The 12790-nt window shown below is 48.7% G+C and overlaps 1 protein-coding gene across 2 annotated transcripts in view; it reads right to left on the bottom strand.

Moving 5' to 3' along the window:
* SLC25A43 (solute carrier family 25 member 43) overlaps positions 1 to 12790 on the bottom strand; it is a 103666-nt gene that overhangs the window by 13108 nt on the left and 77768 nt on the right. The window lies entirely within an intron of this gene.

Raw genomic sequence — 12790 nt, 5'->3', positions numbered from 1 at the left:
CCACTTTTAGGTCTCTCTAGAGATGTTCAATTGGGTTTAAGTCAGGGCTCTGGCTGGGCCATTCAAGAACAGTCATGGAGTTGTTGTGAAGCCACTCCTTCCTTATTTTAGCTGTGTGCTTAGGGTCATTGTATTGTTGGAAGGTAAACCTTCGGCCCAGTCTGAGGTCCTGAGCACTCTGGAGAAGGTTTTCGTCCAGGATATCCCTGTACTTGGCCGCATTCATCTTTCCCTCGATTGCAACCAGTCGTCCTGTCCCTGCAGCTGAAAAACACCCCCACAGCATGATGCTGCCACCACCATGCTTCACTGTTGGGACTGTATTGGACAGGGGATGAGCAGTGCCTGTTTTTCTCCACACATACCGCTTAGAATTAAGGGCAAAAAGTTCTATCTTGGGCTCATGAGACCAGAGAATATTATTTCGCACCATCTTGGAATCCTTCAGGTGTTTTTTATCAAACTCCATGCGGGCTTTCATGTGTCTTGCACTGAGGAGAGGCTTCCGTTGGGCCACTCTGCCATAAAGCCCCGACTGGTGGAGGGCTACAGTGATGGTTGACTTTCTACAACTTTCTCCCATCTCCCGACTGCATCTCTGGAGCTCAGCCACAGTGATCTTATGGTTCTTCTTTACCTCTCTCACCAAGGCTCTTCTCCCCCGATAGCTCAGTTTTGCCGGATGGCCAACTCTAGGAAGGGTACTGGTCATCCCAAACGTCTTCCATTTAAGGATTATGGAGGCCACTGTGCTCTTAGGAACCTTAAGTGCAGCATAAATTTGTTTGTAACCTTGGCCAGATCTGTGCCTTGCCACAATTCTGTCTCTGAGCTCTTCAGGCAGTTCCTTTGACCTCATGATTCTCATTTGCTCTGACATGCACTGTGAGCTGTAAGGTCTTATACAGACAGGTGTGTGGCTTTCCTAATCAAGTCCAATCAGTATAATCAAACACAGCTGGACACAAATGAAGGTGTAGAACCATCTCAAGGATGATCAGAAGAAATGGACAAATATATGAGTGTCACAGCAAAGGGTCTGAATACTTAGGACCAAGTGATATTTCAGTTTTTCTTTTTTAATAAATCTGCAAAAAATGTCAACAATTCTGTGTTTTTCTGTCAATATGGGGTGCTGTGTGTATATTAATGAGGTAAAAAAATGAACTTAAATGATTTTAGCAAATGGCTGCAATATAACAAAGAGTGAAAAATTTAAGGGGGTCTGAATACTTTCTGTCCCCACTGTATATTTAAATGCTTTGTTAGCATAAAGGCTGGTACACTCGTAAAGTTCTTTGTCATTCGACCCAGTGGAAGAGATCGCCATACTAACACATTCAACAATTTTCCTTTAGATTTACCAAAGCCATAAAGTATGAGGTCAAACGCTTTCAAATTGTATGCAGACAGGACCTTGCACTAGATATTTGAAGGTAAATCTAAAGGAAACTGCATAAGAACATTGTATAATGTTTGACCAGCTTAAAGTGATTATAAAAGGAAAATGTTTATAACATGTTATATTGACCTGCTCTGTGCAGTGGTTTTGCACTGAGAAGCTCCGACCCTCTTCTTCTCAGGTTTCCTGCTGGTGCTCTGGGCCCCTCCCCCTTGCCAAGTGCCCCCATAGCAAGCCACCTTCTGTGGGGGCACTCATGGGTGCTTGCTCCCGAGCTGGCTCTCCGTGTCCATAAGACACAGAGAGCACGGCTCTGCCCCACCCACCCTCAGCTGAAGCCAATGGCTCCTGCTGCTGCATCTCAGCCAGTCAGGAGGGAGAGACCCGTGAGAGCCTCGGGTCTCCTGCAAATCGTTGGATTGAGATCAGGCTTAAGTATTGTTGGGGCTGAGGGGGAGCTGCACACCAAAGGTTTTTTTTTTACCTTCAGCCTTAACCACTTTAAGGCGTACAGTCTCTTGAGAGTGTGATTATTCATGAAGGCAGAGTGCCGGTCTTACAAGTTCACAGTGGTGGCTGGTGAAGTTTTAGGATGGGGGAGGGAGCGCCAGACCTCGCCCCTCCTTTTTGACCCCTCCCACTTCTCATAAGCCCCATCTCTTATATAATCCACCTACTCTGTCCTCTGGAATCTAGATGAATACGCCCACAGTATCAGGAGTATTTAGCGAAAGAAAAGATCAATGCAGTGAAAAATTAAGAAATGTCTACATTGCTTTAAACAGCTTTAGAATACCATGATCTAACATCATATGTGACAGAATCAAAGACTGCAAATAAAAATGTCACTATAAAACAGTGGTTCTCAACCTTTCTAGTGCCGTGACCCCTTGAAAAATTTCCCAAGTTGTGGGGACCCCTAACAGAAAAATTATTTTTGTAGCATGGGTTGTCAGCACCCAAGGCAAGCCAAGTAATTTGCGCCCCTAACCCACAGACATTAAGCGCTCCATGAGTCCCTTCCACCCAGAGTATTAAAACCACTCATGGTACATTTTAGGATGTACCACTCTTTCTCTTTGTTCTCCTTTCTTTCCCTTTTATCTCTCTCTCTATCCAAATTTCTTTTTTTTCCCCCATCCCTCTCTCTAGCCGTCTTTCTCTCCCTTTTTCTTTGTTCCTCCCCCTCTTTTCCTCTCCCTTCCATGTATTCTCTACTTTTATTCCTTCTCTTACTCCTTGGTGGTGGGATGAGTGGCAGTGCTGGCGGGGAGTTGGGATCAGAGGCAGTGCTGGCGGGGAGTTGGGATGAGTGGCAGTGCTGGGGGAAGTTCTGCCAACTTAGGTGCTCTTGATCAAGGTCATCTGCTGATCTGAGAACTGTAGTGGGGACTTTTAATGGCAACTCTAATCACAGGTAGTGTTACTCACTGTGTCTCCAACTTTGTGGTGTCTCGTATAGGGTGGCCACGTGTCCCAGATTGCCCGGGATTGTCCCTTATTTGAGTTTTTTGTCCCGTGTACCTTCATTCCGGGACAATACAGTGTCCCGGAATAAAAAAAAAAAACACACCGCCGGCTTGCACCAGTCCGACTGCCACCCTTATCATTTTACAGTACAGTATACTTCCTTAAACACACACAGATATGCACAGCTAACTGGTTGCTAGGCTAGGGCCGCCCGCCCCGCGTCTAGCAACCAGTGACGTCAGCTGGTACCGTCAGTCACGTGGGAGAGTCAGTGCAGTGGGCACCCGCACGGCGCACTCTAGACTCTACACGCTACGGCTGAGCAGCGCGCCTCTGAGAGAGAGAGAGCAGCCGCCAGCCTGCCAGCAGAGCCAGTCCAGTCCACGCTTACTAGCCTGCCCAGTGCCCAGTGCCCAGCCCCAGTCAGTGGTGGTGCCTGCCAGTCCCGGACCCGGAGCCGCCGCCCAGCCGACTACAGCAGCCGCACATTGCCAGCGGCCAGCCAGCAGTGCAACCCGGGCCGACTCCGAGCTGCCCGCCTGCCCGTGACTGAGTCCTGACTGAGCCGCCTCCTCGTCTGAGTCCTCCCTCCGGCTCCCTCCCGCCCACGAGGTCCGCCCGCCAGAGTACGTCCTGAAAGGTTAATGTAACTTCCACAATCAGTGGGCAATGCATGCACACAGTACACTCCCTCTCTCAAATCTGCTGCTGTCCCCAGAGACCCCCACCACCCCCCTCAGTTCTGCTGCTGTCCCCAGACCCCCACCCCCCTCAGTTCTGCTGCTGTGTCCCCCACACAGCCACACTCCCTCTCAGTTCTGCTGCTGTCCCCCACCCCCATCAGTTCTGCTGCTGTCCCCCCCACTCCCCCTCAGTTCTGCTGCTCTCCCCCTCCATCTTTCCTCCATGTCCCCCTCCATTCTGCTGCTGTCCCCCTCCGTTCTTCCTCCGTGTCCCCTTCCGTTCTGCTGCTGTCCCCCTCTGTTCTTTCTCCGTGTCCCCCTCCGTTCTTCCTCCGTGTCCCCCTCCGTTCTTCCTCCGTGTCCCCCTCCGTTCTTTCTCCGTGTCCCCCTCTGTTCTTTCTCCGTGTCCCCCTCTGTTCTTCCTCCGTGTCCCCCTCCGTTCTTCCTCCGTGTCCCCCTCCGTTCTTCCTCCGTGTCCCCCTCCGTTCTTCCTCCGTGTCCCCCTCCGTTCTTCCTCCGTGTCCCCCTCCGTTCTTCCTCCGTGTCCCCCTCCGTTCTTCCTCCGTGTCCCCCTCCGTTCTTCCTCCGTGTCCCCCTCCGTTCTTCCTCCGTGTCCCCCTCCGTTCTTCCTCCGTGTCCCCCTCCGTTCTTCCTCCGTGTCCCCCTCCGTTCTTCCTCCGTGTCCCCCTCCGTTCTTCCTCCGTGTCCCCCTCCGTTCTTCCTCCGTGTCCCAAAAACCATCCTTTTTGGGTGGCGCGGGGGGGGGGGGGGGTTGTCCCTGAATGGCAGTTTGGAAATGTGTCACCCTAGTCTCGTAGCAGTGACACCTATGCCAAAATCAGGAGATAGGGTCTCCTCCAGCCCCTCCCACTTCACATTCCTCACCAGTCAGCTGACCTCTAGTCTCTGCCCCCCAGTCATGCCGTGAACTGAATGAGCAGATGCAAAGAGGCTAAGTGGGCAGCTGCGGGCTCCAGCAACAGCCCTGCTGGGCGGCCACAAAAAGGCTGGGAGAGTGGTGCTGGCTTCAGGAACAGCCCAGGATTTAGTGACCCCTGGCAAATCATCATTTGACCCCCGAGGTAGTCCCTACCCCCAGGTTGAGAACCACTGCTATAAAAACATATCATTTTTGGGTGGTACATATAGTAGAGGGGTGCGGAGTGTATGGCGGTGGGTGGTACATGTAGGAGAGGAGTGCGGTGTGTATGACGCGGGTGGTACATGTAGGAGAGGAGTGCAGAGTGTATTGCGGTGGGTAGTATGTGTAGGAGAGGAGTGCGGAGTGTCCAGCAATGGGTAGTACGTGTAGGAGAGGGGTGCAGAGTGTATGGAGGTGGGTAGTACGTGTAGGAGAGAGGTGCGGAGTGTATGGAGGTGGGTAGTATGTGCAGGAGTGGAGTGCATTACCACCTTCTGAGCCACTGTTATACCACCTTGGTGGATCACTTTTCAGAGGGAGCATGGGAGGGAGTACAGCAGGTCTGGAAAAGCTCTAAAAGAAAAAAAAAAAAATCAAGCTCACGCCTTACCTAAATCGACAGGGGGTCTACATAGGGCAGTGTACAGGAGGTCAGCAGGGCACATTATATAGGACACAAGATAAAAGGCAACTGCTGAACAGTGTAGAAGTAAATTATGCATTCCATTGGAATGTAGCTGAGCAGCTGTGCCTGTGTTGGAGGAGAGAACAGATATAGGTTGGGAAGTTGGAGCACTGGGATTAGCAGAGAGACAGGATGGTTTGATAAGAGGGGGAGTACAGGAGCGAAGGACTGCAGGGAATGGGAGACTAACCCAGTAAAATCAGTGGGACTGAGAAGAGAGGAAGATCGGAGCAGCTTTGCAGAGACAGATGGGAGATATATGAGAGGGAGAGCGAGTGGAGAAGAATCTGGAGGAATGGGGGGGGGAGACTCCGCACTGTCAGCTCTGGGCCCATCCGCTGCATCAGTGATCCGCTCCCCGCCAGACACAGGGTCCTGGTGTCTCTAGACTCCACAACACTGGAAGTGACGCCGCTGTGCCGAAAAAGCACTGCCCAGTTATCCTCTGGTCCCGGCCAATAAAAATAAAGGACAAGATCCAGAGACAAATGACAGTAGAGTGGGAGTGTTTGCGGGCGCATGGCTTGCGCCCCCAACACGGGCAAATCAGCTTCCCAGCTTGCAATCAGCTGATTGCAAGCTGGGAAGCTTCCCATAGACCGCTTGGACACTCTTAGGCTTGGTTCACACCTAAACCGACCGCGGATCGCACAGCAACGATGTCCATCCCTGTTCTCTGTTTCAGGGATAATTTAGGGCAGAATCTTTGCCTGAATTTGGCCCTGAAATGGAGGCAAAGAATGTGCAGTGCACTCCGCAACTGCTCTGAGACATGTGAACCGGCTCCATAGAGAGCAGGTCACATTTTCCTGCTATGCGAATTGGATGCGAGGATGCAGCACCTGCGCACCCCCTATGGACAGGCTGCCACTGCAAGTTCAACTGAATGGGGAGTGGAAGGGCAGGGAGCAGAAAGCATGAGGCTGGCAGTGAATGGGAAAGGGTTTGCAATCAGTCTGATAGCTAGTGTCCCATGTACAGGAAAGTCAGACATAAGATCTGCGTGCAGGCACCCACAGCTCAACTTGATATCTTTAAAATCATAAGTATGAGTACTGTACTTTTATTGTTGTGTAAATGAGGCCTTATTTAAAGTGATTGTTATTAAAAAAAACAAAAAAACAAAAAAAACAAACCTTTACAAACATGTCATAGTTACCTGCTCTTTGCAAGGGTTTTGCACAGAGCGGCCCCGATCCTCCTTTTCTGCGGTCCCCGGGAGCGCTCCTGGCCCCTCTTTACCGAGTGCCCCCACAGAGAGCCACATTCCATAGGGGCACTCGTGTGGGTGCTCCCCCCGAGTCCTGCTGCTTTGTCCATCGACACAGACAGCAGGACTCGGCCCAGCCCCCCGTGTCACTGGATTTGATTGACAGCAGTGGGAACCAATGGCTCCTGCTGCTATCAATCTGTCCAATGAGGACAGAGACAGCGGCTGGAGCTGCTGGGCTCATTCTCGTCGATGGAACGATCGGTTCAGGTAAGAAAAATAGGATAGGAGTACATCATGGGACACAGAGTTAGGCTAATATTCATTACCTGCTGGGTTATACTTCATCTCTTGGTGAATGGATACTGGTAGACCAAAGGTCTTTAGACAGGAAGTGATCCCCTATATAACCTCTCCCATACAGGAAGTCACTTCAGTTTTGTAGCAAGCACCGAATCTTCAAAAAGAGGGGAGGAACTTGTGTCCCATGATGTACTCAAAGAAAAGGATTTTACAGGTAAGTATGATGAAAAAAATCCTATTTTCTTTTTCATACATTATAGGACACAGAGTTAGGCTTGTATTTATTACCTGCTGGGATGTCCCAGAGCAATAGCCTTGAGGGGAGGGGGTCACCCTGCCAAACAATAGCCATCAGACCTTATACGGCAGCCCACAGTACACTGCGGCCGAAAGCCGAATCCTCGGCTGCACGAATATCCACTTGATAAAATTTTGTGAATGTATGCACAGAAGACCAGGTAGCAGCCTTACAAATCTGAGCCACATATACCTGATGGCGAAAAGCCTAGGAGGTTCCTACACCCCTGGTAGAATGAGCTCTCACCCTAAAGGGAGGAGCTTTATGTTTCAGTCCATAGGCCTGAATGACCAACTGACGGCCCCAATTGGCAATAGAAGCTTTGGCAGCTGTCTGCCCTTTCTTGGGTCCTTTTGGTAAAACAAAAAAAGGAGTCTGATCTTCGGATGTCCGCAGATCTAGACAAATAAACCTGGACTGCCCGGACAACGTCCATAGAATGCAGTCTCTCTTCCGCCGAACTAGGTTGAGAGAAAAAAGGAAGACAAAATAATGTCCTGATTTAAGTGAAAGGCTGACACCACTTTTGGCAAAAGGATGGAACAGATCGTAACACGACCCTGTCGTGGTGAAGGATCAAGTATGGTTCCCTGCTCGAAAGGGCCACCAACTCCGACACCCTTCTAGCCGAGGTGATGACCATCAGGAAGGCTAGCTTGCGTGACAGCAAGTCTAATGGAATTGGCTTGATATACTGAAATGGTTGTTTCTGTAACACAGACAGCATCAAGTTCAAGTCCCAAGGACACATAGGTGACTTAATGGGAGGAAGCAAGTTGCCCCCTGCATATAGGTTCAGACCAGTGAATGGGAGGCTAAAGGCCTTTGGAAGAATACTGATAGGGTCGAAACTTGACCTCTGATTGTACTCAAAGCCAATTTGATTTCCAAAGCTGGACTGTAGAAAAGAGAATTCTCCCAATTACGTATTACCGAGGATGCCATTTGGCGTCACACCAAGCAATATAAGTCTTCCAAACCTTATGACAGATCTTCCTAGTGACAGCTTTTCTAGCATTCACTAGTCACGAGATGCCACTGTCCTTTAACACCCTTGCTTCAATAGCCATGCCGTCAAATTTAAAGACTGTAAATTGGGGTGGACTATAGGACCTTGAGACAGTAGATCGGGGTGACGTGAAAGCGTCCATGGCCTGTCTATTGTCATTCTCACAATCTGGTGGCACCAGGGCCTTCTGGGCCAGGCTGGTGCCACCAGAATGACTGGAACCCCCTCTCTCCGAATCCTGTGCAACAAATCGGCACATGTCCCTTTGCCCAGGCTAGTATGTGGTTCACCTCCTACAGAGCTGAACGACTCCTGGTACCGCCTTGGTGGTTTATATAGGCCACTACAGTGGCATTGTTGGACTGCACCCCGATAGGCTCCATCGTCCAGGACCGTAGGGCCAGTCGTACTGCCCGTAATTCCAGGACGTTGATGGGCAGGAACCGTTCTGTCCTTGACCACTTCCCCTGAGCTGCGAGCCCTTCTAGGGTCGCTCCCAGCCTGAGACACTGACATCTGTAGTCAGTACTCTCCAAGTTATCGGGAGGAAGGATCTTCCCTTTTGCAGGTTCTGATCGTTCAAATACCGCACTGTGCATGTTATGCTCTGTTCTAGAGCCTGTAGTGAGTGATCTCTGAGCAGGAGGTCGCCCAGATACCCGAGCACCAAGATCCCTTGAGCCCTTAAAAGACCCAGTACTGGTGCTAGGAACTTTGTGAACACCAGGGAGCTGTAGCAAGCCGAAGGGTAGAGCCACAAACTGAAATTCTGCAAATTGCAGGAACCTCTGATGAGGCTGAACGATAGGTACGTGTGAATGCGCGTCCTTTATATTGATGGAGGCTAGAAAGTCTCCTATCTGGAGCAAGGCTACTACTGAGCGGACAGACTCCATCTGAAAAGGACTGGATCAGTAGATACTGGTTCAGGGATCTTAGGTCCAAAATGGGCCTTGTGTCCCAGTTTGGTTTTTGAACCGTAAATAGGTTCGAGTAAAACCCAGTGCCTTTTTTGTGATACAGGAACCTCTACAATCACTCCTCGTTGCACTAAATGATGTAGTGCCTGAAGCATTAAGTCTCTTTTTGGAGGATCAGAGGGAATGCTGGATCTTACAAACTCCCCGCAACTTCAGCTTGTAACCACGGGATATAGTTGAGGTGACCCACTCATCCCGAATTATTGTTCTCCAAATGTCCGCAAAGTGCAGCAGCCTTCCCCCCACCCGATAGAGTGGGGGCGTCCCCTCAAAAGGAGGGCTTGGTGCTGTGTTTAGAAGAATTTTGGACCCAGGGCTTTTTCTGGACCTGGCCTTGCGGCTTGCCCCTGGCCCTAGTGCCCTGTTGGTGGCAGAACTGCCTTGACGCTGAGACATTTGAGGAAGCAGTCCCTGAGGTTTTAAACAAGGGACGCCTCGAGCTTTTTTTTTTTTTTTTTTTTTTTTTCACAGGAAGTAGAGAACTCCTCCCTCTGGAAATCTTTTGGATATATTTGTCCAAATGACCACCAAATAAATGTTCTCCATGAAAGAGGAAACCTGCCAATAACTTTTTACAAGGAAGCTTGGCTGACCAGCTCTTAAGCCACAAAAGTCTGCAGAAATGTACAGACAAGAGAGCCAAACGAGAAACCTGCTGTATTGAATCCTTTAACGCGTCAACAGCAAAACAGTGCTCGAGGAATATCTGCCTTATTTTCAGGCAGATCATCCTCCTGGTTAGGCCTGTCAGGCCGTCTGATCTGATCCTTTATGAACTGGCAGATACCAATTACTGCAACAGCTGGCTGAATAGCTGAACTAGCCAAAGAAAAGGAAGCCTTTAATAGTAACTTCAATTTCTTGTCAACAGGGTCTTTCAAGCCCTGTGCGTTATCTACTGGACAAGTTAAGTTCTTGTTTAAGGAAGAGACTGCTGCATCTACGGCTGGCAAACTTTTCATCCATGGTATATAAAAGGGAAAACCTCTTAGGGGGAACAAAAATCCTGTCAGGACGTTCCCAATCAGCATACACTGCCTATTCCAACTTTTCATCCATGGTATATAAAAGGGAAAACCTCTTAGGGGGAACAAAAATCCTGTCAGGACGTTCCCAATCAGCATACACCGCCTATTCCAATAGAGGGTGTAAGGGGAAAGCCTGTGTGGCCTGATGAGGCCTCAGGGATCCCAAAGAGGACCAGGGAGGCTCTGTAACCTCTGCAAGAAGCAACTTAAACGCAGAACGAACCATTTCGGTAAGAGTCAGGATCAAAAGCCTCTGTGATTGAGAGGCAGACACCAACTGGATATCTTCTTGTCCAGATTGCTCGGAAGCAGACTCATCCCCCAGGCCATCCACAGAATCCTGAGCTTTAAGCTCTTCCCCATCCTCAACCTATTCCTGCTCCAGACTAGGAGGCTCCGGGGAGGGGGATCTGTCACGCTTCTTGCCACCCTGCGGGATGGAGGCAATCATGCCAGCAATCTTGTGCTCTAACCCAGCTAGGGCTGAGAACAGTTCATCCTTAGTGATAAAGGGTGAAGCAGCAGCATTGACTGTAGGCACAATCCCAGATAGGCACAGCAGCTTAGATTGCCCAGAAGCCACTGGTCCTTCAGGGGGATACAACTAGGTGCATCAGGAACTACTGATGACATAGGTGTGCCCTTCCCTGTAGTGTTAGTCCCGCTCCTCTTTTACGAAGACATTTACTAGCCACAAAAAGGGAGTACCTGGGTGTAGTATTAACACACCTCAGAAGAGAGACCCTTTAAATTGGGCTTACCAAGCCCCTATGCAACAATCCTGCTAAGCACCTTTAGCCTGCCAAGCAACACCTGGTGAATCACGTGACCCGAGTAAGGAGAAATGAACCGCTGCAAATGCTTGGTTCAGAGCCTGCTCTGTCTCCCACAGCTGCCTTCTGGAAGCCCCGCATGCTTGGCATATACAGCTTAAATAAGCTGGCTGTGCGCTAGAACGTTCTGTGTGTGTGCACGCCGGTGCGTGGTCCCGGGGAACAGGCGTGACTGTATCTGCATATGACGCAAATCTTTGTGTGCCCAGATAAAGGCTATATATATGTGGTGAAGCCGCATGCTCCATGGCCGCCAAACAAACTGTTGAGCCCAGCGGTGCTCTTGCGAACACATGTGCGCCATGGCAAAATGGCGCACCATTGTGCGCCATCATACAGGTAAAAAAGAGCCAGACAGAAGCAAAAAAGGTACACTTTGCAAACACCCACAGCTAGCCAAAACTCCCCCGTATGGTCACTGCACACAGGCGTCCAGCCTCTAGCTAGCTTGACTGATTGTTACAATCACTGGGACACCCCACAATAATTAACCATCTCAATACAGTGTACTTACACCCCCTTCCTACCCAGACCAATTTTCAGCTTTCAGCGCTCTCACAGTATGAATGACAATTACTTAGTCATGCAACACTGTACCCATATGAAACTTGCGTCCTTTTTTTCACACAAATAGAGCTTGATTTTGGTGGTATTTAAGCACTAGTGGGTTTTTTATTTTTTGTGCTATAAATAAAAAAAAGACCGTAAATTTTGTGGAAAAAAAGACTCTTTGTTTCTGTCATAAAATTCTGCTAATTAGTAATTTTTCTTCATAAATTTTGGCCAAAATTTATACTGCTACATATCTTTGGCAAAGATAACCCAAATTAGTGTATATTATTTGGTCTTTGTGAAAGTTATAGAGTCTACAAACCATGGTGCCAATCACTGAAAATTGATCACATCTGATCAGGCCTTCAGTACATCAGGTGAATCTCATTTCTTGAGACACTAACAAGTCAGGAAAGTACAAATACCCCCCAAAAGACCCCTTTTTAGAAAGTAGACATTCCAAGGTATTAAGTAGCATGGTGATTTTTTTTTAAAGTTGTAATTTTTTCCCACAATTCTTTGCAAAATGAAATTTTTTTTCTTTTTTACAAAATTGTCAAATTATCGGGTTATTTCTCACACACAGCATAAGCATACCCCAAATTACATCCCAAAATACGTTCTGCTACTCTTCCCGAGTATGGCGATACCATGTGTGAGACTTTTACGCAGCCTGGTCACATACAAAGGACCAACATTGAAGTAGCACCTTCAGGCGTTCTACGAGCATAAATGACACATCTCATTTCTCAACCACCTATTACACTTTTGAAGGCCCTGGAGCACCAGGACAATGGAATTGCCCACAAAATGACCCCATTTTGGAAAGCAAACACCCCAACGTATAATCTATGAGACATAGTGAGTCTTTTGAACGGTTCATTTTTTTCCAGAAGTTTTTGGAAAATGTGGAAAAAAAAAAAAATGAAAACACTTTTTTTTTTTCACAAAGTTGTCAATTTATAAGATATTTCTAACACATAGCATGTACATAGCAAAAATTACACCCCAAAATACATTCTGCTACTCTTCCCGAGTATGGTGATACCACGTGTGAGACTTTTACACAGCCTGGCCACATACAGAGGCTCAACATTGAAGTAGTACCTTCAGGCGTTCTAGGAGCATAAATTACACATCTCATTTCATTCCTACCTATCACACTTTTGAAGGACCTGGAGCACCAGGACAATGGCATTACCCACAAAATGACCCCATTTTGGAAAGCATACACCCCAACGTATATTTTATGAGGCATGGGCTGCAAATAGGTACTCGGGTACTCTGATGAGCTGCAGACTCTGATAGTACTCTGATGGGCTGATGACTGGTATTCAGGTACTCTGAAGGGCTGTGACAGGTACTCAGGTACTCTGATGGCCTGGCGACAGGTACTCGGGTACTCTGATGGCCTG

This window comes from Aquarana catesbeiana, linkage group LG09, assembly GCF_042186555.1.
Source record: "Aquarana catesbeiana isolate 2022-GZ linkage group LG09, ASM4218655v1, whole genome shotgun sequence".
Lineage (NCBI taxonomy): Eukaryota > Metazoa > Chordata > Amphibia > Anura > Ranidae > Aquarana > Aquarana catesbeiana.
The sequence above is the reverse complement of the archived record's forward strand: the minus strand, read 5'-3'. Positions and strand labels throughout refer to the sequence as shown.